The sequence below is a fragment of the Scyliorhinus torazame genome, chromosome 2 (assembly GCF_047496885.1).
Source record: "Scyliorhinus torazame isolate Kashiwa2021f chromosome 2, sScyTor2.1, whole genome shotgun sequence".
Taxonomy (NCBI): domain Eukaryota; kingdom Metazoa; phylum Chordata; class Chondrichthyes; order Carcharhiniformes; family Scyliorhinidae; genus Scyliorhinus; species Scyliorhinus torazame.
This window is the reverse complement of record NC_092708.1, coordinates 354,943,079-354,967,221: the sequence shown is the minus strand read 5'-3', so window position 1 is coordinate 354,967,221 and position 24,143 is coordinate 354,943,079.

Here is a 24,143-nt window from a genome sequence, read left to right as displayed (position 1 = left end):
AACCTAGCTAAAAGTGAATTTGGAAAAGCCCAAGTCACTTTCCTTGGCCATACAATCGGACAGGGTCAAATAGTGCCACAGGATGTGAAAACAAAAGTTATTGGGGAGTTTCCAATACCCTCGACACAAAGGGAAATAATGCAATTTCTTGGCACGAGTGGATTTTACCGGAAATTTGTGCCAAATTTTAGCAGTGATCGCTCTGCTGATGGACTTGCTAAAGAAGCGTAGCAAATTTAAGTGGACAGCGGAGTGTCAAAGTGGCAGTTGAGGCGAGTGATGTGGGCATAGGTGCCGTGCTTCTACAAGACGCCGGCGAAGGACTAGAGCGGCCTCTTGGTTATTTTTTGAAGAAATTAAAAAGCACCAGAAGAAGTATTCAACGATTGAGAAGGAGACTTTGAGCTTGGTGCTGGCTTTGCAACATTTTCAAATTCACATTACCAGCAATATGTCTGACACAATTGTCCTGGTCATAATCTATTGATGTTTTTGGAGCGATTCTGGAATAACAATGCCAGACTGTTTCGATGGAGTTTTTATTGTTACAGCCATTTCAATTAAAAATAATACACATGGCAGGACGAGAAAACGTGATAGCCGATGCTTTGTCACGAATGTGATGAAAAGAAGCCGGTTCGGTGGAGGAAGAAGAACTAAAATGGACTATGTTATTATACCTGTTTGCATGTTTTGTTTTGTGAAATGAAAAGGTATTTTACTGTAAGTATTTCTTAAAGGAATGTGAAAAGATGAAAAATGAAACCATCTTGAAGTTAATGGTTTATTTTTTTTCTTGGAGGAGGTGTCAGGTGGATGTACTTTAAGAAATGGGTGGTTACCAAATAGCTGCAATAAAGTCAGTGTGTGGGTGGAGCTGGGCTGCCTGTCTCTGTTTTTACTTTAGTTTTGAGCTGGGTGCTGCAGTGTGTTTAGTTTCGTTTGGGGGGTGGTCAGGGTTAGTAGTTGATAAACTGTTAACTGTGTGTTTATAAAATGTTAACTGGATTCATAGAATAAACATTGTTTTTGTTTAAAAATACTTTTAGTTCCCTGTTGCATCACACCTGTAAAGTGGGCCCTTGTGCTCCCCATAACCAAAATCTATTAAAGGTTGTAGGTCAGGTGAACTCCATAGTATACTTTGGTCCTCTAAACCCTGGCCCATAATACACCCTCCACATTCTGGTAGGCGCTAAAGGCTGTGATCAGTTTGGGCGGCAGTGTGCCCCTCGCCAGCGAGTCTGTGAACATCTCCCACAGGTGCAGGGCCAATGCTGTCGCAAATATTTTGTAGAAGTCCGGCGGGAAACCGTCCGGTCCCGGCGCCTTCCCCGCCTGCATGGAGCTAATACTCCCCATGGGTTCTCCCGGTTCTAGCGGTGCTTTCAAGCCCCGTTTTCTGACTTCCCCCACGACTGGCATGTCCAGTCCATTGAGGAACGGCTTTAGACGTGTCTTTTTTTCAAGCCTAGGAATTGTTTCATTCAGCTCAGCAACTACTCTAGTGAATTCAATTGACTTTGTTAGCGGTATCTGCAAAATCCTTGTACAAGCTTAACAACTTTAACTGAGCATTCAGTTCCTTTTGGAATCTTCCTTCCATGGTCACTAACTGCTCCTTAGACTCATTCAATTTGCTTGTTCGATCTTCAGTCCATTTCGTAGAATTTTCTTTTTCCGCTTTTAAAGTCTTGATTTGCTCTTCCATATTGTGCACCTCATCTTTCATGTCTTTCTTCAAGTGTTCTACTTTCTGTCAGTGATATTCCAGTTTTTCTCAGTTCTTGGCTTTCATTAGCAAACTCATCTCTCATCTATGAAAATTGGTTTATTACACCGAACAGCTTTTCATCAGCATTATATAATTCATATATACTGTTCTTCAAGCTCACCTTCTTTAATTTTACTTCTGCTAATTCTTTCTGAGTGGCATGCAGGATTGATCCTCTTGCTTCACTGGGATGCAGCTCATGAACTGAGGTAGCAATTGTTCCCTAAGGACTAAAGTATTGAAGATCTCAAAAGATGGCAAGTGATGATGCCAGGGGTTAGGATGCAAACACCACATGCTACATTGAACCCGTCAGTGTTTGTTTTTATCCCACATAACAAGGAACTGCATGATTCAATTTCTAGGCCAACACTTGAGTTCTGTGACTAATGCATCAAAACAAACTGGGTCATCTGCTATGAATTAACTTGAGTTTTATTTTATCCAATATAGGCGGCATGGTAGCACAGTGGTTATCACTGTTGCTCCACAGATCCAGCACCCCAGGCTTGGGTCACTGTCTGTGCGGAGTCTGCACGGTCTCCCCGTGTCTGCGTGGGTTTCCTCCGGGTGCTCCGGTTTCCTCCCACAGTCCAAAGATGTGCAGGTTAGGTGGATTGGCCATGCTAAATTGCCCTTAGTGCCCAAAAATGTTAGGTAGGGTTACTGGGATAGGATGAAGATGTGAGGTTCCAAGGGCCGGTCAGACCCAATGGGCCAAATGGCCTCCTTCTGCATTGTAAATTCTATGATTCTATGTGCCTTGACATCAAGAAATCAATGTCATCATGCATGGCAGTTCAAGTTCCCCTTCCTCTTATTACTTTTCCATTGTTCGTGTCTCTTGCAGCATCAGTAATAGGTTGGACGATTCCCTTTACTAATACTGAGTGTGCCCAGGATAAACCCAACCATTTTGACAACGATGCTGTATATTTATTTGATAATCGCCCTGTAGGCGTTCACTTTTGCACCCTGGAATTGAATTACTATTAGTAATATTAGTATGCAAGTTCTTTGTTTGTTCAGGAAATGTATTCTTCCTCTATTGTAATGGGAGGTACTAACCCTATTTAAAACACCATTAAAACAGCAAAATGCCTTTTCTTACACCGATGGGTGAACATTTTTGTACTCGAGTACTGTACGGCTAAAACCAAAGTCCAGGCCGATATTCGCCGTGCTTAAAATGTTGTCCACAATGCTCTCAGAATTTCCCACTCTCGGTGCTACTGCAATGTTTACCTCCCCATCCATGCGCCGCCCCAAAGAGCCACCCTGACCGAAATGGGGGGTGGAGGGCGAGAGCAAAGTCACGTGGTAGACACGCGGCGGTTTGAATTCAACCGCGCGCGACTCTGCACCTGCCGTCGATTAACGCCTTGGCCAGCGCGCGGGAAAGAGCGTGGCCCGCGAGCGCGCCCCCACCCCAGTCGCGTGCGCCTTTCCAGAAGTTTCCGCCCGCTGAAAAGGTCGAAAGTGAGTCTTGCTCGTTGATAATCGATCACTTTTCATCGCAGCTGCGAGAATTGTGTGCGTTTCGCTGTACGATATTGCTATACGCAATATACTCCACGAATCTACAAATCAGGTTAACAGAAAATAACAGATCCTGAGCGTAAATTGAAAGGAGTTGGCCATGTAATTCCGGGGAAGTTTTATTTCGCACCCAGAGAGTGCGTTTCAATGTGTAGGATTAGTCAAAATAATTGTCATGGTGTGGAAGTGCCGGCGTTGGACTGGGGTGAGCACAGTGAGAAGGCTTACAACACAGGTTAACGTCCAACAGGTTTGTTTCAGAACACTTTCCTCAGGTGAATGAAGAGGTGGGTTCCAGAAGCATACATGTGGACAGAGCCAAAGATGCAATACGATACTTTGAATTCACGTCTTTGCAGGTAATTAAGTCTACAGGTCCAAATGGAGTAACAGGAGAGAGGGATAATCACAGGTTAAAGAGGTGTGAATTGTCTCAAGCCAGGACAGTTGGTAGGATTTTGCAAGCCCAGGCCAGATGGGGGGGGGGGGGGGGGGTGAATGTAATGCAACATGAATCCAAGGTCCCGGATGAGGACGCACTTGTGTGCAGAATAAGTTTCTGCTCGGCGATTCTGCGTTGGTGCGCGTCTAAGGCCGCCTTCGAGAACGCTTCAGAATGCCCTTGACCGCTGAAATGTTCCCTGACTGGAAGGGATCAGTCCTGCCTGGCGATTGTCGTGTGATGTCCGTTCATCCGTTGTTGCAGCGTCTGCATGGTCTCGCTAATGTACCACGCTTCGGGACATCCTTTCTTGCAGCGTATGAGGTAGACAACGTTGAGGTAGACAAAATAATTGTCGTTTGGACAAGAAAGCACCAGAAGGAAAGTCGGGGGTGGGGGGGGAAACGGAGAATTGAAAATGGAAAGAAAAGTGTATGAGGTGATAGTAGGTTTAGAGTGTGCAATGCAATGTAGATTCAGTAGTTAGTGCTCTTTATTCCTAAAACATCCGACTGCAAAAATCCAAAACTCAATCTACTGAGGGTAATTATGCATTTAAAAAATATAAGCTACATAACGTTCCTGGAAATGCCTGTGCGTTATCATTTGGAAAAGCCATTTTAATGATCAACATTTTGTTCTGTCTGTAAATAGTGCTAGGATCAACAGTGACTAAAGCCTCTTGCATAACAGTTAGCTGCCAAACCCATCACTAGCACTGTGTTCAGGTCCTGTGACTTGTGCCTGTAGTTTGGTTAAAAGTTCAGGAACAATTTCTTGCTCAAAGTAAACGTGAAATGTGATAGTTATTTAATTTAGTCTTTAATTCTGCATAAAATTATAAAACAACTGCAGCCATCTATCAACAGATCAATGGAAATTTATTGCCTTTGCCAATTATTGAGCTTGCTGCCTGACATTGCACATTGCTACCTGACTAAGCTGGCCTGATGTGGGTCAGGAGAGTTTGTGCACACCATTGCATGCAGTTTGTTGAGGTTTTACCTCCTGCTCCTCCACTCATTCCCCAAAATGTTTTTGCTAGTGATTTTTTAATTTATTTGTTGGAACAGAGGCCAATGTTATCTGTTAGTGTATCCCAACTTTGAACACCGCTTCATGGGGTGTATAGTTTTGCTTTTGTAATGGTGTGAGGAGACAAGTGAAACCCTATTGAGAATAAGTAGCCCAATTGTCATGTTATTAATTAATTATTAAAAATTATTAAAGTAAAGACACATATACAGGAACAGGACTATTCTATAAGACAATTAAGGTATATGAATTAGTAAATGCACACAGTTTATGTAGAACGTGACCCTTGTTCCAAAATATATATCTACAATCCCTGAACTCAAGATTTCCCCTTTCCCCACACAGACGGTGACCCAAGCCGGGAATTGAATCAGGGTCCCTGCCGCTGTGAAGCAACTGTGCTAATTGCTGTGCTGCCCATATAGAACATAGAAAAATACAGCACAGAACAGGCCCTTCGGCCCACGGTGCTGTGCCGAACCTTTGTCCTAGATTAAGAACAAATTAATCTACACCCCATCATTCTACCGTAATCCATGTACCTATCCATAGCGCTTGAAGGTCCCTAATGTTTCCGAGTCAACTACTTCCACAGGCACTACTCTCTGGGTAAAAAACCTACTTCTTTACAGATTTTTACTTATTGCTGGGCAGGTCGCATCCCATTATGTGTTGTTAAATTCTTTTTACTGTCGTTGCTGACAACTTCATTACACTTCTTACTGCTGCTACATGTGCTAATGTAACATTTCACTCCATCTGATGGGAAAACTATTTACATAATATATTTAAGTGAGTATACTTTAAATATTAGCAAGCACTATCACAAAATCCCCATTTCCTTAAATAAAAAATAAGTCATTATAGTCTACATAGGCTGCAGAGTTCCGGGCGGGATTCTCTGACCCCCTGCCGGGTCGGAGAATCACTGGGGGGCGGCGTGAATCCCGCCGGCCGCCGAATTCTCCGGCACGTGATATTCGGCGGGGACGGGAATCGCGGTGGTCGCCCCCCCCAGAGATTCTCCGGCCCGCGATGGGCCGAAGTCCTGCTGCTGGAATGCTTGGCCCACCGGCGAGAATCAAACCACCTCTCTTACCGGTGGGACTAGGTGGCGCGGGCGGGCTCCGGGGTCCTGAGGGGGGTGTGGGGCAATTTGGCCCCGGGGGGGTGCCCCCACTGTGGCCTGGCCCGCGATCGGGGCCCACCAATCCGTGGGCGGGCCTGTGCCGTAGGGACACTCTTTTCCCTCCGCCTTGGCCACAGCCTTCACCATGGCCGATGTGTAAGAGACCCCCCCCCCCCCCCCCCCGCGCATGTGCGGGGATGACATCAGCCGCTGACGCTCCCACGCATGCACCGACCTCCGCCGGTCGACGAAGTCCTTTCGGCCCTGGCTGGCATGGCTCCAAAGGCCTTTCCCGCCAGCTGGCGGAGCGGAAACCACTCCGGCGCGGGCCTAGCCCCTCAAGGTGAGGGCTTGGCCCCTAAAGGTGCGGAGAACGCTGGAGTGGTTCCCGCCACTCCATCCTGCCGGGACCCCCCGCCCCGCCGGGTTGGGGAGAATCCCGGCCGTGGTTTTTAAGTTGAGTAATGAAGATATCTTGGACAAGTCACACTACCAATGGAGAGGTGTTCACAAAATTTAAGACCAAAAGAACTCTGACCAAGATCAGCAAGAGGCATTTGGAATTTCTTAGGGGTGTAATAAGAAATTGTGATTTAGAAAGTCTGATGCTGATGGGAAAGGTTGATGGCAAAGGAGGTAGAGGTAGACAAAGACTAAAGTGCGTCACTATACAGATGAATGTATTACCGATGAAGGTGATCCACACCGCTCGAGCAAGATTAATGTGGATGTTCATGGTTGCCAATGCCCTCTTGGGGAATAATAGCTGAAGAGAAAAATAGTCTAACATGAATAGGTACACAAACAAGTAAGTAACCCATATAGAACATAACATTTGTCAGCTGTAGCACTATTTAACATGAACATTCAATTTATAACGAGAATATCTGGAGTACTACTTTTTGCGATGTTACCTATGCTTTGTAGTCTACAGGTTGTCAGCTGATTTGACCAGACCTTGGAACTACAAGCAGCTGTGATTTCAAACATTCTGTTCTTTCATTCTAAGGCTTATGTTCAGGTTGACTGCGTGCAGTTTTTTTTTTAGAAAATATTTTATTTAACCATTTGTAATTTTCACAATTTAACATATTGACATTTCTAAAACAACCACGCGGGTCGACGTACAAAATGCCCCCTAAAATAATATTGAACAATAGACCATGTACCCCACTTCTCCTGCCCTATCCCCAATTAGCCGTATACTAAATTCCCTGTCCTTATTTAACATTACCATGCCTCCTATTTTCCTCTCTTCCCTCACCCCCCCCAACCTTTTTCCCTTTCCCCCCCTTACTGCTGACGTTCAGATTTTGTTAATCGATGAACGGCTGCCAACTCCGGGCGAATCCCTGTATTGATCCTCTTAAAGCAAACTTGATTTTTCTCCAGACTGAGAAACTGTACCATATCGCTGACCCACACTCCTGATTTTGGGGGCTCTGAGTCCCTTTATCTCAGCAAGATCCGTCTCCGGGCCACCAGGGAGGAGAAGGCCAGAATATCGGCCTCCCTCCCCCCCCCCCCTTTGCCCCCGGATCTTCCGACGCCCCAAATATTGCTAATTCTGGACTCGGAGTTACCCTACCTTCCAGGACTTCCGACATAACATCTGCAAATCCCTGCCAGAATTCCCTCAGTTTCGGACATGCCCAAAACATATGAACATGGTTTGTCGGGCTACCCCCACACCGCCCACCACCACCACCTCGAAGAACCTACTCATCCTGGCTACCGTTATGTGGGCCCTGGGGACTACCTTGAACTGAATCAGGCTGAGTCTAGCACAGGACGAGGATGCATTTACCCGTTTCAAGGCTTTTTCCCACAATTCAGTTTCCAGCTCCCCTTCCAACTCCTCTTCCCACTTCCTCTTCACCTCTCTGAAAGGGGCCCCTTCCTACTCTAACAATTCCCTGTATATGTCCGAAACCTTCCCAGCTCCAACCCCTGTTTTTGACAGCACTTTATCCTGTAGTCCCCTCGGGGAGGCGAGGAAAGCTTGGGACCTGTCTCCGTACGATGTCCCGCACTTGAAGATACCGAAACCCGTTCCCTCCCGGCAAGTCAAACTCCTCCTCTAATGTCTCCAAGGTCGGGAACCCCTCCTGGATGAATAGATCCCCAAACCTCTCAATCCCTGACCGCTGTCATACCTTAAAGCCCCCATCCAACGCCCCCGGGACAAACAGGTGATTGTCACAGATCGGTGACCACACTGATGCCCCCTCCAGTCTCATATGCTGCCTGCATTGCCCCCACACCCTCAGGGCTGCCACCACCACAGGACTTGTGGAGTATCGAGCCAGTGAGAACGGCAGGGGCGCTGTCAGTAAAGCCTCCACCTTTGCAGGATGCTGCCTCCATCTGCTCCCACACCGACCCGTCCCCCACTACCCACTTCCTGACCATCGATATGTTGGCAGCCCAGTAATAGTTAATAAAGCTCGGGAGAGCCAATCCCCCTTCCCCGCGGGCCTGTTCCAGGAGTGCCCTCTTTACTCTTGGGGTTTTACCCGCCCATATAAACCTCGATATCACCACATTAATACTTCTGAAGTCTTTGGGACAAATATTGGGAGACTCTGAAAAAAGAAAAGCAGTCTCGGAAGGACAGTCATCTTCGCTGTCTGAACCCTCCCCGCCAGCGTCGGTGGGAGCATGTCCAATCTACAAAAATCCCTTCTCATTTGATCCACTGCTTTGGCCAAATTTAACTTGTGAGCTGCCCCCAATCCTTGGCCACTTTAATCCCCAGATACCTAAAACTCTTCCCAAACACTTTAAAAGGTAGCTCCTTCAGCCTACTTCCTGCCCCGTGCCTGAATCACGAACATCTCGCTTTTCCCCATGTTTAACTTGTAGCCTGAAAATCGCCCAAATTCTCCTAATATCTCCTTGATTTCGGTCATCCCCTCCCCACCGGGTCCGTGATGAAAAGCAGCAAATTGTCTGCATCGAGAGAGACCCTGTGCTCCAACCCCCACTCACTATTCCCCTCCAGGTATTCGCTGCTCTCCGAGCCATTGCTAAGGGTTCTATGGCCATGGCAAACAGTAATGGGGAGAGCGGGCATCCCTGCCTTGTCCCCCAACAAAGACTAAAGCATTCTGACCGAACTTGGTTAGTTCTTACATTTGCCATCGGGGCCTGGTACAGTCGCCGGACCCATTCCACAAATCCCTGCCCAAACCCAAACCTGCCTAAAATATCCCATAGATACTTCCACTCCACTCGGTCGAAAGCCTTCTCCGCGTCCATGGCAACTACCACCTCAGCCTCGCACCCCTCCGCTGGCATCATAATTACATTAAGAAGCCATCAAATGTTGGATGTCAGGTGCCTGCGCTTTACAAATCCCATCTGATCCTCCCCAATTATCTCCGGGACACAATCCTCTATTCGAGTGGCCAGGATCTTTGCCAATAATTTGGCATCTACATTCGAAAGGGAGATTGGCCTGTGCGACCCACAGCTCTCCGGACCTTGTCATGCTTCAGGATGAGAGAAATTGATGCCTGTGATAACTTTGGGGGGAGTACTCCCAGCTCCTTGGACTCGTTGAAAGCCTTAACCAGGAGCGGCCCCAGTAACCCAGAGAACTTCTTATAAAATTCCACTGGGAACCCATCAGGTCTTGGGGCTTTACCCGATTGCATCGCCCCCAGTCCACCTATCACCTCCCCAAGCCCAAATGGGGCCCCCCCAGGGCCTCCATAGCTCCTCATTTACCTTCGGGAACTCTCGCCTCCCCAGGAATTGATTCATGCCCTCCTCCCCATCCGGGGGTTCCGACTCGTATAGCTGGCTATAAAATTCCTGGAACACTTCATTCACCGCCCTGGGTCCGTCACAGTCTTCCCCCTCAAATCCTTTATTTTCCCTATTTCTCTCGCCGCCTCTTGTTTCCTCAGCTGATGCGCCAGCATCCTGCTAGCTTTCTCCCCATGTTCATATATTGTCCCTTTTACCCTCCTCAGCTGACCCTCTGGCTTTTCTGTGGAAAGGAGCCCAGACTCCATTTGTAGTCTCTGACGCTCCTTCAGGAGCTCCTCATTTGGAGACTCCGAGTATCTCCTGTCCACCTGTAAGATTTCTCCTACCAACCTGTCCAGCTCCGACCGCTCAGTTTTATCCCTGTGGGCTCGAATCGAAATACATTCCCCTCTAATGACCGCTTTCAGTGCCTCGCAGACCACCCCAGCTGCAGTCTCTCCCGTGTCATTGATCTTTATGTACCCCGAATGGCCTCTCTCACTCGTTCACAGATCTCCTCATCCGCTAACAGCCCTGTATCTAGTCTCCAGTGTGGGCGCTGGGACATTCCCGTGTCTGCCTGTAGGTCTATCCAGTGTGGTGCATGATCTGAGACCACAATTGCTGTGTACTCAGTGTCCTCAACCCCTGTTAGCAGTGGTTTATCTAGCACGAAAAAATCTATCCTGGAGTACGCCTTATATACATGGGAGTACAATGAATATTCCCCGCTCCTTGGTCTCTTAAATCTCCACGGATCCACCCCTCCCATGCGCTCCATGAACCCGCGCAGTTCCTTTGCAATTGTTGATAGCTTCCCCGACCTAGCACTCGACCGGTCTAACCTAGGGTGGAGGACCGTATTAAAGTCACCCCCCATGATCAGCCGGTGCGAGTCAAGGTCTGGGATCTTCCCCAGCACCTTCCTGATAAATGCAACATCATCCCAGTTTGGGGCATTTCTATTCACCAGCACCACTGCCATTCCCTCTAGCTTCCCACTAACCATAATAAATCTGCCTCCCGGGTCTACCTCTATCCTCCCCACCTCGAATGTCACCCTTTTGTTAATCAGGATAGTCACCCTCCTTGTTTTAAAGTCCAGTCCTGAGTGAAACACTTGCCCGACCCAGTCCTTCTTTAATCTAATTTGGTCTCCCAGCTTCAAGTGTGTCTCCTGTAACATAGCCACGACCGCTTTTAACTGTCTCAGGTGTGCGAACACACGAGCTCTCTTAACCAGCCCGTTCAGTCCACGAACATTCCATGTAACCAGTCTGGTCAGGGGAGCTTTTGCCCTCCTCCCCTGTCGGCCAACCGTGACCTTTCCTAGGCCAGCTCCTAGCCTGTGTTCCACACCTCGTTGATCCGCTCCTCGGCGGTGACTGCCATCTGATCTCCATCTCCACTCTCTAACTGTCCCTTACCCGTCAGCAGTGGGCCCCCCCCCACTTCGTCTGTGCAGTTGTGATGTTCAGTGTGTTACTCATTGCCTCATATGGTTAGCACTGCTGCCTCACAGAACCAGGGACCAGGGTTTGATTCCAATCTTGGGTGACTGTGTGCAGTTTGCACATTCTCCCTGTGTCTGCATGGATTTCCTCCCTATTGTGAGGGCCACGATGAATCCAGCACGAGTTTTTATAGTCAAACAGAAAGTAACTTTATTTACAAAGATATGTATAGAGGGCCAGTCGTTCACTACTGGTTCCCTCTCTAGCTGGTACCACACTGGCCAGCTCTATTTACACAGCTGTGCTGCTAATGATTGCCCCAAACCCCTCTCATTGGGGGAGCTCATGGGCGGAATTCTCCGTCCCCCGCTGGGTTGGAGAATCGTCGGCAGGCCGCGCGGATTCTCTGCAGAGCGGAGAATCGTCATGACGCCGGTTGAGGTATGCGCCGATTCTCCGGCATGGGCTGGCGCGCCGATTCTCTGGCCCGGATGGGACGAGCGGCCGTCAACAAAAAGCCGAGTCCCGCCGGCGCCGTTCTAACATCCTCTGAGCCGGCGGGACCTCGGCCTTGAAGGGTCCGGGGGCGGCCTGTGGGGGTGGAGAGAGGGGTCCAACCCCGGAGGGGTGGGGGCTTCCGTAGTGGCCTGGCCCACGATCGGGGCCCATCGATTGGCGGGCCGGCCTCTCTGTCGGGGGGCCTCCTTTCCTCCGCGCCAGCTCCTGTAGCCCTGCGCCATTTGGTGCGGGGAAGAAGGCCACTGCGCATGCGCTAGTTGGCGCCGGTCCAACTGCGCACGCGCGGACCCCGCGGCGCCGGGTTCAGGCTGGGATCGGCAGCTGGAGCGGCATGGGCCGCTCCATCGCCATGCTATCCCACTGTGGGCTGCAGAATGGGGTCCCAGAAAGGGGGCCAACGCCGGAGTAAAACACTTCTGTTTTTACGCCGGCGTCGGCATTTAGCCGCCTGATGGGAGAATCCCGGCCCATATTCCTCAAGTTGCATCGGGTAATTGTCCACAGCCAATAGGATTCAGGCAGGTTATAACGTCCCTCCCTCCCCAAAGTCAGGCATCCGCTGAAGACCCTGGCTAAGGAGGGCTTTGGACTCCAGATGTCAGGCTGGGCGTCCGGCGCACGAGGTGCCGGATCAGGCGGCGTATAATGACAAGGTGAATGGTGCTTCCGAGACAAATGCCATAATGGCTGCATGTCCGTCGGCTGTAGAACCGTGGGCTCCCGCTTGGAGGAGTCCTGCATGTCCAACTTGGAGTCGAGAAGCTCCGTCATCTCTGCATCCTATTTTTGTGGGTTTCTGTGGGTTGCTGTAGCGACCTGAGCAGGCCCTGAGCGCGATGCCAGAGGGAAATCCCGAGGAGGAGCATCCACTGTATCTGGATCTGTAGCCGCTGTGGCTGCAGAAGTGATTTCCGGGGATGAAGAATCTGCGGAAGAGACAGCCTCCTGGATCTAATATGGTCCAAATATGAACATCGCACTGGGCCTGCATCTGGTAAGAGGCTGGTCCTGTTTGTCGAAGGATATCGCCAGAGACCCACTGAGCGCCGCCGGCAAAATTGCGAACAAACACCAGGGGCGGGATTCTCCGGCCCTCCCTCGTAGAATCCCCAGGGGGGGGGGGGGGGGGGGGGGGAGGAGGAGCACGAATCCCGCCCCGCTGCACCGACGCCGGCTGCCGTATTCTCCGACGGCGTTTTTTGGGTGGGGGCGGGGTGCACACGTGGGTCGGGCCGTTGGCAACGCCCCCCCCCGGCAAATCTCGGGGCCCCGATTGGCCGAGCGGCCGTCCGTTTTTGGCCAGTCCTAAAGGTGTGAATCACTCGGCTCACGTACCAGCGGGACCTGGCAGGTAAGTCGGCTGGAGCGGTCCCCGGGCACAAAGAAGAGAACCCCTCGCACATGCGCCAAAACATGCCGGCAGTTCCACGCATGCGTGAGGTCATGCCAGCCCTTTGGCACATGCGCAAACTCGTGCAGTTTCTTCGGCGCCGGCTGGAGCGGCAGCAACCCCTCTGGCATCCACCAACCCCCGGACGTGGAGAATTCCGCACTTTCAGGGGCTGTTTACGCCGGAGTGGTTGGCGCCGGTTCTCCCGCCGGCGTGGGGGACTTAGTCCCCAGAAGGGAGAATCCCGGCTCAGGTTTCCGGCGCAAACTGCTGGTTTGGCCAGTGTCGAGAAGGGCAATGTCCCTACCGTTCCTGATTTTGGTGTACTTTCGTGCCACGGGCCAGAAAAACCATGCTGAGGCAAGTATGAAGTCTGCGGTCCATTAGGAATTCCGCGGGAGCTACCCCAATCACCGCATGTGGAGTGGTCCTGGAACAAAACATAAAATGAGCCAGTCTAGTGTTCGATGGACCTGGTCGACATTTTCCTGAGGCCCTGCTTTAATGTCTGCACTGCACGCTCCACCAAACCATTGGAAGCCGGGCGGTACAGGGCGGTGCTAATATGCAGTTGCCCGTTCATCTTTACAAAACCTGCAAACTCCTCATTCGTGAAAGGAGTGTCATTGTGAGTGACAAGCACCTCAGGGAGGCGATGGATGGTTAAAGATAAACGCATCTTCTCTATGGTTACACGGGACACTATTCCTACCTCCTATGCACGTTGAGCCTCATCGAATGGGCATCAACCAATAAGGGGAACATGGATCCTTGAAAAGGGCAGGTGAAATCAGCATGTATTCATGCCCAAGGATGACCTGGCCATTCCTAGTGATGCAGGGCAGTGACTGGTGGAAGCTTCTGATGCTCATGGAAAACAGCGGCCATAAACATATTGAACCTTGGAATAGACTGGGTCTGTCTGGGTCCACTCACGGATCCGTGATGCTGTGACAGGCAATTAATCCATAAAATTCAGGATCGCAACCACCTCTCCTGTCCAAGGCAACTGGCTCAGCATTGGCATTCGCGTCCCTGGCTTACGCCCCAAAGAATACCTTTAGGCAACGAGCAGCAAAGCCCAGCGCTGGATATACACTGAAGCAATGGGCGGAATTGGCTTATCCTCCCTTAAAAAGTTCGAGCAGAGACTTATGATCGGTCACGATAGTGAAGTGGCGGACCCTAAACATATTGATAGAAGTGTTTCATCGCATAGACCACCGCCAAGCCCTCCTTTTCAATCTACGCATACTTCCGTTACCCTCTTTTCTCCGTCTTGTGGGACAGAATGGCCCGATATCATAGGGGGAGGCATTGCACGTAATGAGCGATTCAGGATCAAAATCTGTGTTAGTAACCCGGACGACGACAACTGCTGCTTTACCAGCTGAAAATGGGTTTGTTGCAGCTGTCTCCAAACCCAGGTGTGACTTTTCTTCAACAGAAGGTGTAATGGGGCCAGCATGAGCGCCAGATTGGGGAGAAACGTCCCGTAGTAATTTACGAGGCCAGAAAGGAACGAAGACCTGAAGAATCCATTAGGGTGGGGGTCTGCTAGATTGTGCACATCTTTTGCGCACCACGTACAAATTTTCGCGGTCCATCCGAAAAAACCGGCAGAGGACACTCCAAAAGGCAATCATGTACACTCATACAGGTCCCTGTGCATCGTTGTACTGTGAGAGGCAGGATCCGACTCCAGTTACAGATAGGCGCGAGTCATATCGTAGGTAGCACAGTGGTTAGCACAGTTGCTTCACAGCTCCAGGGTCGTAGGTTCAATTCTCGGCTTGGGTCACTGTCTGTGTGGAGTCTGCCTGTTCTCCCCCTGTCTGTGTGGGTTTCCTCCGGGTGCTCCGGTTTCCTCCCACAGTCCAAAGATGTACAGGTTAGGTGGATTGGCCATGCTAATGTGGGCTTAAATGGGGTGCTCTTTCCCAGGTCCAGTGCAGAATTGATGGGCCAAATGGTCGCCATCTGCACTGTAAATTCTATGATATCGAATTTTGTGAATGAGAGTCCACCCGCGGGTTTCGTGTAAAGGCCCACTATGCGGGGCATGGGGTATAGGTCTAGCTGGAAAGCTGTGTTTACCATTAATTTATCGTCGCTGCACAAATGAACCGTGTTATCTGGCTTCATTACCGGTACGACCGGTGCTGCCCAGTCGGCAAAATGGACAGGCCTGATAATACTCAGGGATTCCAAATGAGTGAGCTCTGCTACCACTTTCCCCAGCAAGGAGTAAGGAACTGGGCGCGCCCGAAGGTACCGTGGTGTGGCTTCCGGGAGGTCAACTTGAATATGGGCTACGGCCCCTTTATCTTCCCCAAACCGGGCTGGAACACGTCTGGGTATCTACTAGTACCTCAGTCAAACCACCAGAACCCATTTGAAGAATGGCGCACGGGTCCCGACCTGACAGGCTAGGTCCGTGGCCTCCCACCACAATGAGCGGGAGGCACCCCGACTGGCATCTGTAAGCAACGGGTCATCATAATCCCAGCAATGTCTAACAGTTCCCCCTATAGGTGGCCAACCTGGCCTTTGTATCAGTCAAAGCAAGGACCTGTATACTCCGCTTGGTGCGGCCAAACGTCTTCTGTCCGACCACGGACACCGCTGTACCGGTGTCCAACTCCAGTTCGAGCAAGTGACCATTTACCTGTATTGTCCCCTTAATGAGGGCCACTTGGGGGGCTGCAATGCCATGCAGTTGCAGGCTGTCCTCCTCCGTCCCCTCATCCTCTGGTGCTTCATCCAAATGGAGAGTACGGACCCACGGTTTGCCCCAGCTTCTGCCAAAGCGACTGGCCCCCTGGTGTGGCCGGCGGCCATACCGGGGTCGGTGCCCACAAGTCCTATACTTACACGGCTTCACATCTGTGGGCTCTGGAGAAGGCTTTCTTCGGGACGGAACATCTGATGGCCACTGGTGTGGGCCCTTACAGCGCCCCGTCCAAGGCATGGCAGAAGGGGGTGTGGGGAGGCCAGACAGAAGGGGCCGTGGCCCATGGCATACACTGCCATTCCCTGTAACTCCTGCACTCCACATTCAGTACTTTCTCGGGCTATGGCCTAGATGGCCTATTGAAAAGTACTTTCTCGGGCTATGGCCTAGACGGCCTGTTGAAAAGTCAATGTCGGGGACTTCCGGGTGCAGCGATGACCAGCTAAGTCGCACGTTTCGGCAGCTCCCGGTGGAACGGACTTTTGGGCTCTTAATAAGAGCCCCAACGGCAATTTTAACGGCTAAAAGCACTGTGCGGTAAACCAGAAGGGAATCCCCCCTGGATACGGATGGAAAAAGGAGAGGAGAGTGGCCGGATTGCGGTGGATCCTTTAGAGCAGCGGCAAGGAAGGCAAGCAAAAACCAAGATGGCGTCGGAAGGTTAGTCGCAGTCGGCAGTTTAATATGGGGCCCTGAACAACATGAGTTTTTGAAACGCTGCATGGAAGAGCTTAAAAAGGAGATGAAGAAGGAGCTGTTGGCCCTGATATTACAGGCGATTGAAGGGCTAAAAGATGAGCAAAAGACCCAGGAGCGGGAGCTTCGGGTCGTGAAGGCAAAGGCTGCCGAGGACGATATACAGGGCCTGGTGGTGAAGACGGAGATGCACGAGGCACATCATAAACAATGTGTGGAAAGGCTGGAGGTGCTGGAGAATAATGCGAGGAGGAAGAATTTAAGGATTCTTGGTCTTCCTAAAGGTGCAGAAGGGGCGGACGTCGGGGCATATGTGAGCACGATGCTGCACTCGTTGATGGGATCGGAGGCCCCGACTGGTCCGCTGGAGGTGGAGGGAGCCTACCGAGTTATGGCGCGAAGACCGAGGGCTGGAGAAATTCCTCGAGCCATAGTGGTGAGATTCCTCCGTTTTAAGGACAGAGATGGTCCTAAGATGGGCAAAGAAAACTCGGAGCAGTAGATGGGAGAACGCGGTGATCCGCGTATATCAAGACTGGAGTGCGGAGGTGCGAGAAGGAGGGCGAGCTTTAATCGGGCCAAGGCGGTGCTTCATAAAAAGAAGATCAAATTTGGAATGCTGCAGCCGGCAAGACTGTGGGTCACATATCGAGGGAGGCACCACTACTTTGAAACGGCGGATGAGGCGTGGACATTTATGGTTGAAGAGAAATTGGAATGAGTGGGTTATTAAAAAAGAACGTTCGAGACAAAGTGGGGGGGCGAAGAGGGGGGGGGGGGGGGGGGGGAAAGCGGGGAGAGATGATTTTTATGTTGTTAATCCTGCGACCCGGTAACTTTTCTCTCTTCCACAGGTTGTGGGGAAGGGAGGTGGAGGAGCTGGGGGCGTTGGCTATTGGGGGCGGGGCCAAAAGGGAAGCGCGGGCTTTGTTCCCGTGCTATGATAATTATGGCGGGAATAGGGAAGCAGGAAGGAGGGGCGTTGCACGGTGCGAGCCGAGGTCATGGGGGGAAGCCGAGGTCGGCCAGAGTTTGCTGACTTCTGGGAGCAACATGGGGGGTGTAACTACGCTAGTGGGGGATCTAGCGGGGGGGGGGATTTATTGGGTTGCTGCTGCTGGGGAGAAGGGGGAGCTGGTATGGGGTGGGGTGGGCGGGGTGGGGGCACCGCCTGGGGGGGACACAGCTGCGTGGGAACCGGGTGAGGAGCTGGGTAAAAGGGGATGGCTAATCGACAAGGGGGGGGTGGTAAAGAGCCCCCCCACCCCGGCTGATCACGTGGAATGTGAGAGGGCTGAACGGGCCGATAAAGAGGGCACGGGTACTTGCACACCTCAAGAAACTTAAGGCAGATGTGGTTATGTTACAGGAGACGCATTTGAAACTGATAGACCAGGTTAGACTACGCAAAGGATGGGTAGGGCAGGTGTTTCATTCGGGGCTAGATGCGAAAAACAGGGGGGTGGCTATATTAGTGGGGAAGCGGGTAATGTTTGAGGCAAAGACCATAGTGGCGGATAGTGGGGGCAGATACGTGATGGTGAGTGGCAAATTACAGGGGGAGGCGGTGGTCTTAGTGAACGTATATGCCCCGAACTGGGATGATGCCAACTTTATGAGGCGCATGTTAGGGCGTATCCCGGACCTAGAGGTGGGGAAGTTGGTAATGGGTGGAGATTTTAACACGGTGCTGGAACCAGGGCTGGACAGATTGAGGTCCAGGACTGGAAGGAGGTCGGCAGCAGCCAAGGTGCTTAAAGACTTTATGGAGCAGATGGGAGGAGTAGACCCATGGAGATTTAGTAGACCTAGGAGTAAGGAGTTTTAGTTTTTCTCCTATGTCCACAAAGTTTATTCGCGAATAGACTTTTTTGTTTTGGGAAGGGCGCTGATCCCGAAGGTGAGGGGGACGGAGTATACGGCCATAGCTATTTCGGATCACGCTCCACATTGGGTGGACTTGGAGATAGGGGAGGAAAAAGAACGGCGTCCACCCTGGAGAATGGACATGGGACTAATGTCGGATGAGGGGGTGTGTCTAAGGGTGAGGGGGTGTATTGAAAAGTACTTGGAACTCAATGATAATGGGGAGGTCCAGGTGGGAGTGGTCTGGGAGGCGCTGAAGGCAGTGGTTAGAGGGGAGCTGATATCAATCAGGGCACATAAAGGAAAGCAGGAGAGTAGGGAACGGGAGCGGTTGCTGCAAGAACTTCTGAGGGTGGACAGGCAATATGCGGAGGCACCGGAGGAGGGACTGTACAGGGAAAGGCAAAGGCTACACGTAGAATTTGATTTGCTGACTACGGGTACTGCAGAGGCACAGTGGAGGAAGGCACAGGGTGTACAATACGAATATGGGGAGAAGGCGAGCAGGTTGCTGGCCCACCAATTGAGGAAAAGGGGAGCAGCGAGGGAAATAGGGGGAGTGAGGGATGAGTTGGAGAGATGGAGCGGGGAGCGGAGAGAGTGAATGGAGTGTTCAAGGCATTCTATGAAAGATTATATGAAGCTCAGCCCCCGGATGGGAAGGAGAGAATGATGTGTTTTCTGGACCAGCTGGAATTTCCTAAGGTGGAGGAGCAGGAGAGGGTGGGACTGGGAGCACAGATCGAAATGGAGGAAGTAGTGAAAGGAATTAGGAGCATGCAGGCGGGGAAGGCTCCGGGACCGGATGGATTCCCAGTTGAATTTTACAGGAAATACGTGGACTTGCTCGCCCCGCGACTGATGAGAACCTTTAATGAGGCGAGGGAAAGGGGACAGCTGCCCCCGACTATGTCAGAGGCAACGATATCGCTTCTCCTAAAGAAAGAAAAAGACCCGCTGCAATGCGGGTCCCATAGGCCTATCTCCCTCCTGAATGTAGACGCTAAGATTCTGGCCAGGTAATGGCAATGAGGATAGAGGATTGTGTCCCGGGGGTGGTCCATGAGGACCAAACTGGGTTTGTGAAGGGGAGACAGCTGAATACGAATATACGGAGGCTGCTAGGGGTAATGATGGTGCCCCCACCAGATGGGGAAGCGGAGATAGTGGTGGCGATGGATGCCGAGAAAGCATTTGATAGAGTGGAGTGGGATTATTTGTGGGAGGTGCTGAGGAGATTTGGTTTTGGAGATGAGTATGTTGGATGGGTGCAGCTGTTGTAGAGGGCCCCAGTGGCGAGTGTGGTCACGAATGGACGGGGATCTGCATACTTTCGGCTCTATAGAGGGACAAGGCAGGGATGCCCTCTGTCCCCATTATTGTTTGCACTGGCGATTGAGCCCATGGCAATAGCATTGAGGGGTTCCAGGAAGTGGAGGGGAGTACTTAGAGGAGGAGAAGAACACCGGGTATCTCTGTATGCGGACGATTTGTTGTTGTATGTGGCGGACCCGGCGGAGGGGATGCCAGAGATAATGCGGATACTTGGGGAGTTTGGAGAATTTTCAGGATATAAACTGATCATGGAGAAAAGTGAGTTGTTTGTGGTGCATCCAGGGGGGCAGAGCAGAGAAATAGAGGACTTACCGCTGAGGAACGTAACAAGGGACTTTCGCTACTTGGGAATCCAGATAGCCAAGAATTGGGGTACATTGCATAGGTTAAATTTAACGCGGTAGGTGGAACAGATGGAGGAGGACTTCAAGAGATGGGACATGGTATCCCTGTCACAGGGAGGGTGCAGGCGGTTAAAATGGTGGTCCTCCTGAGATTCCTTTTTGTGTTTCAGTGCCTCCCGGTGGTGATCACGAAGGCTTTTTTCAAAAGGATTGAGAAGAATATCATGAGTTTTGTGTGGGCCGGGAAGACCCCGAGAGTGAGGAGGGGATTTTTGCAGCGTAGTAGGGATAGGGGGGGGCTGGCACTACCGAGCCTAAGTGAGTACTACTGGGCCGCCAATATCTCAATGGTATGTAAGTGGATGGGAGAAGAGGAGGGAGCGGCGTGGAAGAGATTGGAGAGGGCGTCCTGTAGGGGGACTAGCCTACAAGCTATGATGACGGCGCCGTTGCCATTCTCACCGAAGAAATACACCACAAGCCCGGTGGTGGTGGCTACTCTGAAAATCTGGGGGCAATGGAGACGGCATAGGGGTAAGACGGGAGCCTCGGTGTGGTCCCCGATAAGAAATAACCATAGGTTTGCTCCGGGGAGAATGGATGGGGGATTTGGAACATGGCAAAGAGCAGGAGTAACACAATTGAGAGATCTGTTTGTAGATGGGACGTTTGCAATCTGGGAGCGCTGACCGAAAAATATGGGTTGCCCCAAGGGAATGCATTCCGGTATATGCAACTGAGGGCTTTTGCGAGGCAACAGGTGAGGGAATTCCCGCAGCTCCCGACGCAGGAGGTGCAGGACGGAGTGATCTCAAAGACATGGGTGGGGGACGGTAAGGTATCAGACATATATAGGGAAATGAGGGACGAGGGGGAGATCATGGTAGATGAGCTGAAAGGGAAATGGGAAGAGGAGCTGGGGGAGGAGATTGAGGGGGGGGGCTGTGGGCTGATGCCCTAAGTAGGGTAAACTCATCGTCCTCGTGTGCCAGGCTAAGCCTGATACAATTTAAGTTGTTACACAGGGCGCATATGACTGGAGCACGGCTCAGAAAATTTTTTGGACTGGAGGATAGGTGTGCGAGATGCTCGAGAAGCCCAGCGAATCACACCCACATGTTCTGGTCATGTCCGGCACTACAGGGGTTTTGGGTGGGGGTGACAAAGGTGCTTTCGAAGGTGGTGGGGGTCCAGGTCGAACCAAGCTGGGGGTTGGCTATATTCGGGGTTGCAGAGGAGCCGGGAGTGCAGGAGGCGAAAGAGGCTGATGTTTGGCCTTTGCGTCCCTAGTAGCCCGGCGCAGGATACTGTTGATGTGGAAGGAAGCCAAGCCCCCGGGTGTGGAGACCTGGCTAAATGACATGGCAGGGTTTATAAAGTTGGAACGGATTAAGTTTGTCCTAAGGGGATCGGGAACGGATTAAGTTCGTCCTAAGAGGATCGGCTCAAGGGTTCACCAGGCGGTGGCAACCATTCGTCGAATACCTCATAGAAAGATAGAGGGAATGGAAAAGAAGAAGACAGCAGCAGCAACCCGGGGGAGGGGGGGGGGGGGGGGGGGTGGGGAGGAACCAGAAGGACTCTCAGGGATGTTAGTGTATATGTATAATATGTATAGGTTGTTGTTATAGGTAATTGTATATTGGACTGCTAAATTGTATTTTTGGAGAGTATTTATTTGGGACAAGGCAGTTGCCATTTAGTTTTGTTTTTTAATTTCGATGTTTATATATTATTTATTTCTTGCTTAAAACTGGCCATTGTTATTTATATTGTTATATTACTGTGTAAAGGATACACAATGTACTGTCATGGTTGGCCAAAAATTTTGAATAAAATATATTTTAAAAAAAAAGCAAAGTCAATGTCGGCTCGGCTAATAGTTTCCTTTGGGTGGCCACGTTGTTGATGCCACAAACTAGCTGGTCTCGTAACATCACTGACAAAGTGTCACTATATTCACAGTACTCCGCAATCCTGCACAGCCTGGATAGGAACTCGGCAAGGGATTCCCCAGGGGCCCTCTCTGCAGTGTTAAACTGGTAAAGTTAGGCTATTACGGACAGGGTTGGATTAAAATGTTGTCCCACCAAAGTCACAAGCTCATCAAACATTATGCTATCGGGTACGGTTGGATACTGAAGGCTTCTTATCACTCCAAATGTATGTGCGCCACATGCAGTTAGCAAAATGACCACCTGCCGTTTGTTTTCAGTGATGTTTTCTGCCCGGAAGTAGTCATGCATTAGTTGTGTATACTGGTTCCAACTCTCCAGCGCAGCATCAAATACATCCAAATGTCCGTAAAGAGGCATGGTGCAACAGAAAAGTAATTTCCCACCTCTATCCAACAACCAACAAAAAGTCCAAGGAGGTGGCTTCAGCAGCATAGACAGTTATCCAATTTTAAACCTTGTCACTAGTTTTGTGAGGGCCACAAAGAATGCAGCACGAGTTTGTGGAGTCAAACAGAAAGTAACTTTATTTACAAGGCCATGGCCCCTTCTGTCTGGCCTCCCCGCACCCCCTTCTGCCATGCCTTGGACGGGGCGCTGTAAGGGCCCACACCAGGGCCATTAGTTCACACTGGTTCCCTCTCTAGCCAGTACCACGCTGGCCAGCTTTATTTATACAGCTGTGCTGCTAATGATTGCCCCAGCCCCCCCCCTCATTGGAGAAGCTCCTATTCCTCACGTAGAATCGGGTAATTGTCCCAGCCAATATGATTCAGGCAGGTTATAACATCTCTCCTCCCCCACAGTCCAAAGATTGGGTGGATCGGTCATGATCAATGCCGGGGGTTACGGGGAGTGGGCCGAGGTAGTGTGCTCTTTCGGAAGGTCGGTGCAGACTTGATGGGCTCATCAGCCACGGTGCCTGTTTCCCGATTTTTTTATAAGCACAAGTAAACCTCGCCGTTGGGAATTCACCCCAGTGGAGGCCCTGGAGAATACTGGGTCAGGCTCGCTAATGATAGGTGGATTAGTCATGCCTGTAGTGTCCAAAGGTTAGCTGGGGTTATAGGAATAAGGTGGGGGTGTGGGCTCTTTCAGAGGGTTGGTGTAGCCTTGATGGACCGAATGGCCTCCTGCACTATATGCCCCCCCCCCCCCCCCCCCCCCAAAAACACCCACAATGAAACCGGAATGGACATGAGTGATATTACAGAGGCATTTTTAGTGATGGAGCAGATATGTGGGCTGAAGCTTATCTCTGGGTCTAATAGGATTCCAGATTTGTATGGACCAGGTTAACCCTCAGACAATATCCAGGGAGCGAGGTGGAGTCAGTGGCTAGGGACAGGGCTGATCGCAATGGCTTTGGTCTTCACATTATTTAGTTGGAGGAAATTTCTGCTCATCCAGTATTGCATGTTTGACAAGTAGTGTGAAAAATCAGAGACAGTGCCGAGGTCAAGACGTGACTATGGTAAGGTGGAGCTGGGTAACGTCCGCATTCATGTAGAACCTGATGTGCTTTTGAATTCTATCATTAACTGGTAGTATATGAATGAAGACTAGAAATGGGCCAGGGATAGATCCTTATTGGTTCCATTGATATTGGTGAAAGAATGTGACTAGAAGTCCTTGCAGGCAAATCTCTGGATTTAAAATCAGATGAGGGCAGAGGAGGAGGCCTGCCTGAGGAGAATGGCTTAGTCGAATATGTTGAGAAGTCAAGAAGGTGAAGGAGGCTAGCTTAGGATGTCATTTTGCAGGGTAGAAACCTAATTGGAGGGTTTCAAACATTGAGTTGTGGGGAAGGTGAGCATGAATTTAGGAGGTGACAACACATTTACGGATTTTGGAGAGGAAGGTGAAGTTGGAGATGGGACGATAATTTGCAAGGACAGTTGTCCAACCTGATACCCTTATCTGGTTTAGGCTATCTGTGATCCCAGTCTACATTTGGGCAGCACGGTAGCACAAGTGATTAGCACTGTGGCTTCACAGCGCCAGGGTCCCAGGTTCGATTCCCCGCTGGGTCACTGTCTGTGCGGAGTTTGCACGTTCTCCCCGTGTCCGCGTGGGTTTCCTCCGGGTGGTCCGGTTTCCTCCCACAGTCCAAAGACGTGCAGGTTAGGTGGATTGGCCATGCTAAATTACCCGTAGTGTCCATAAGGGTTGGGA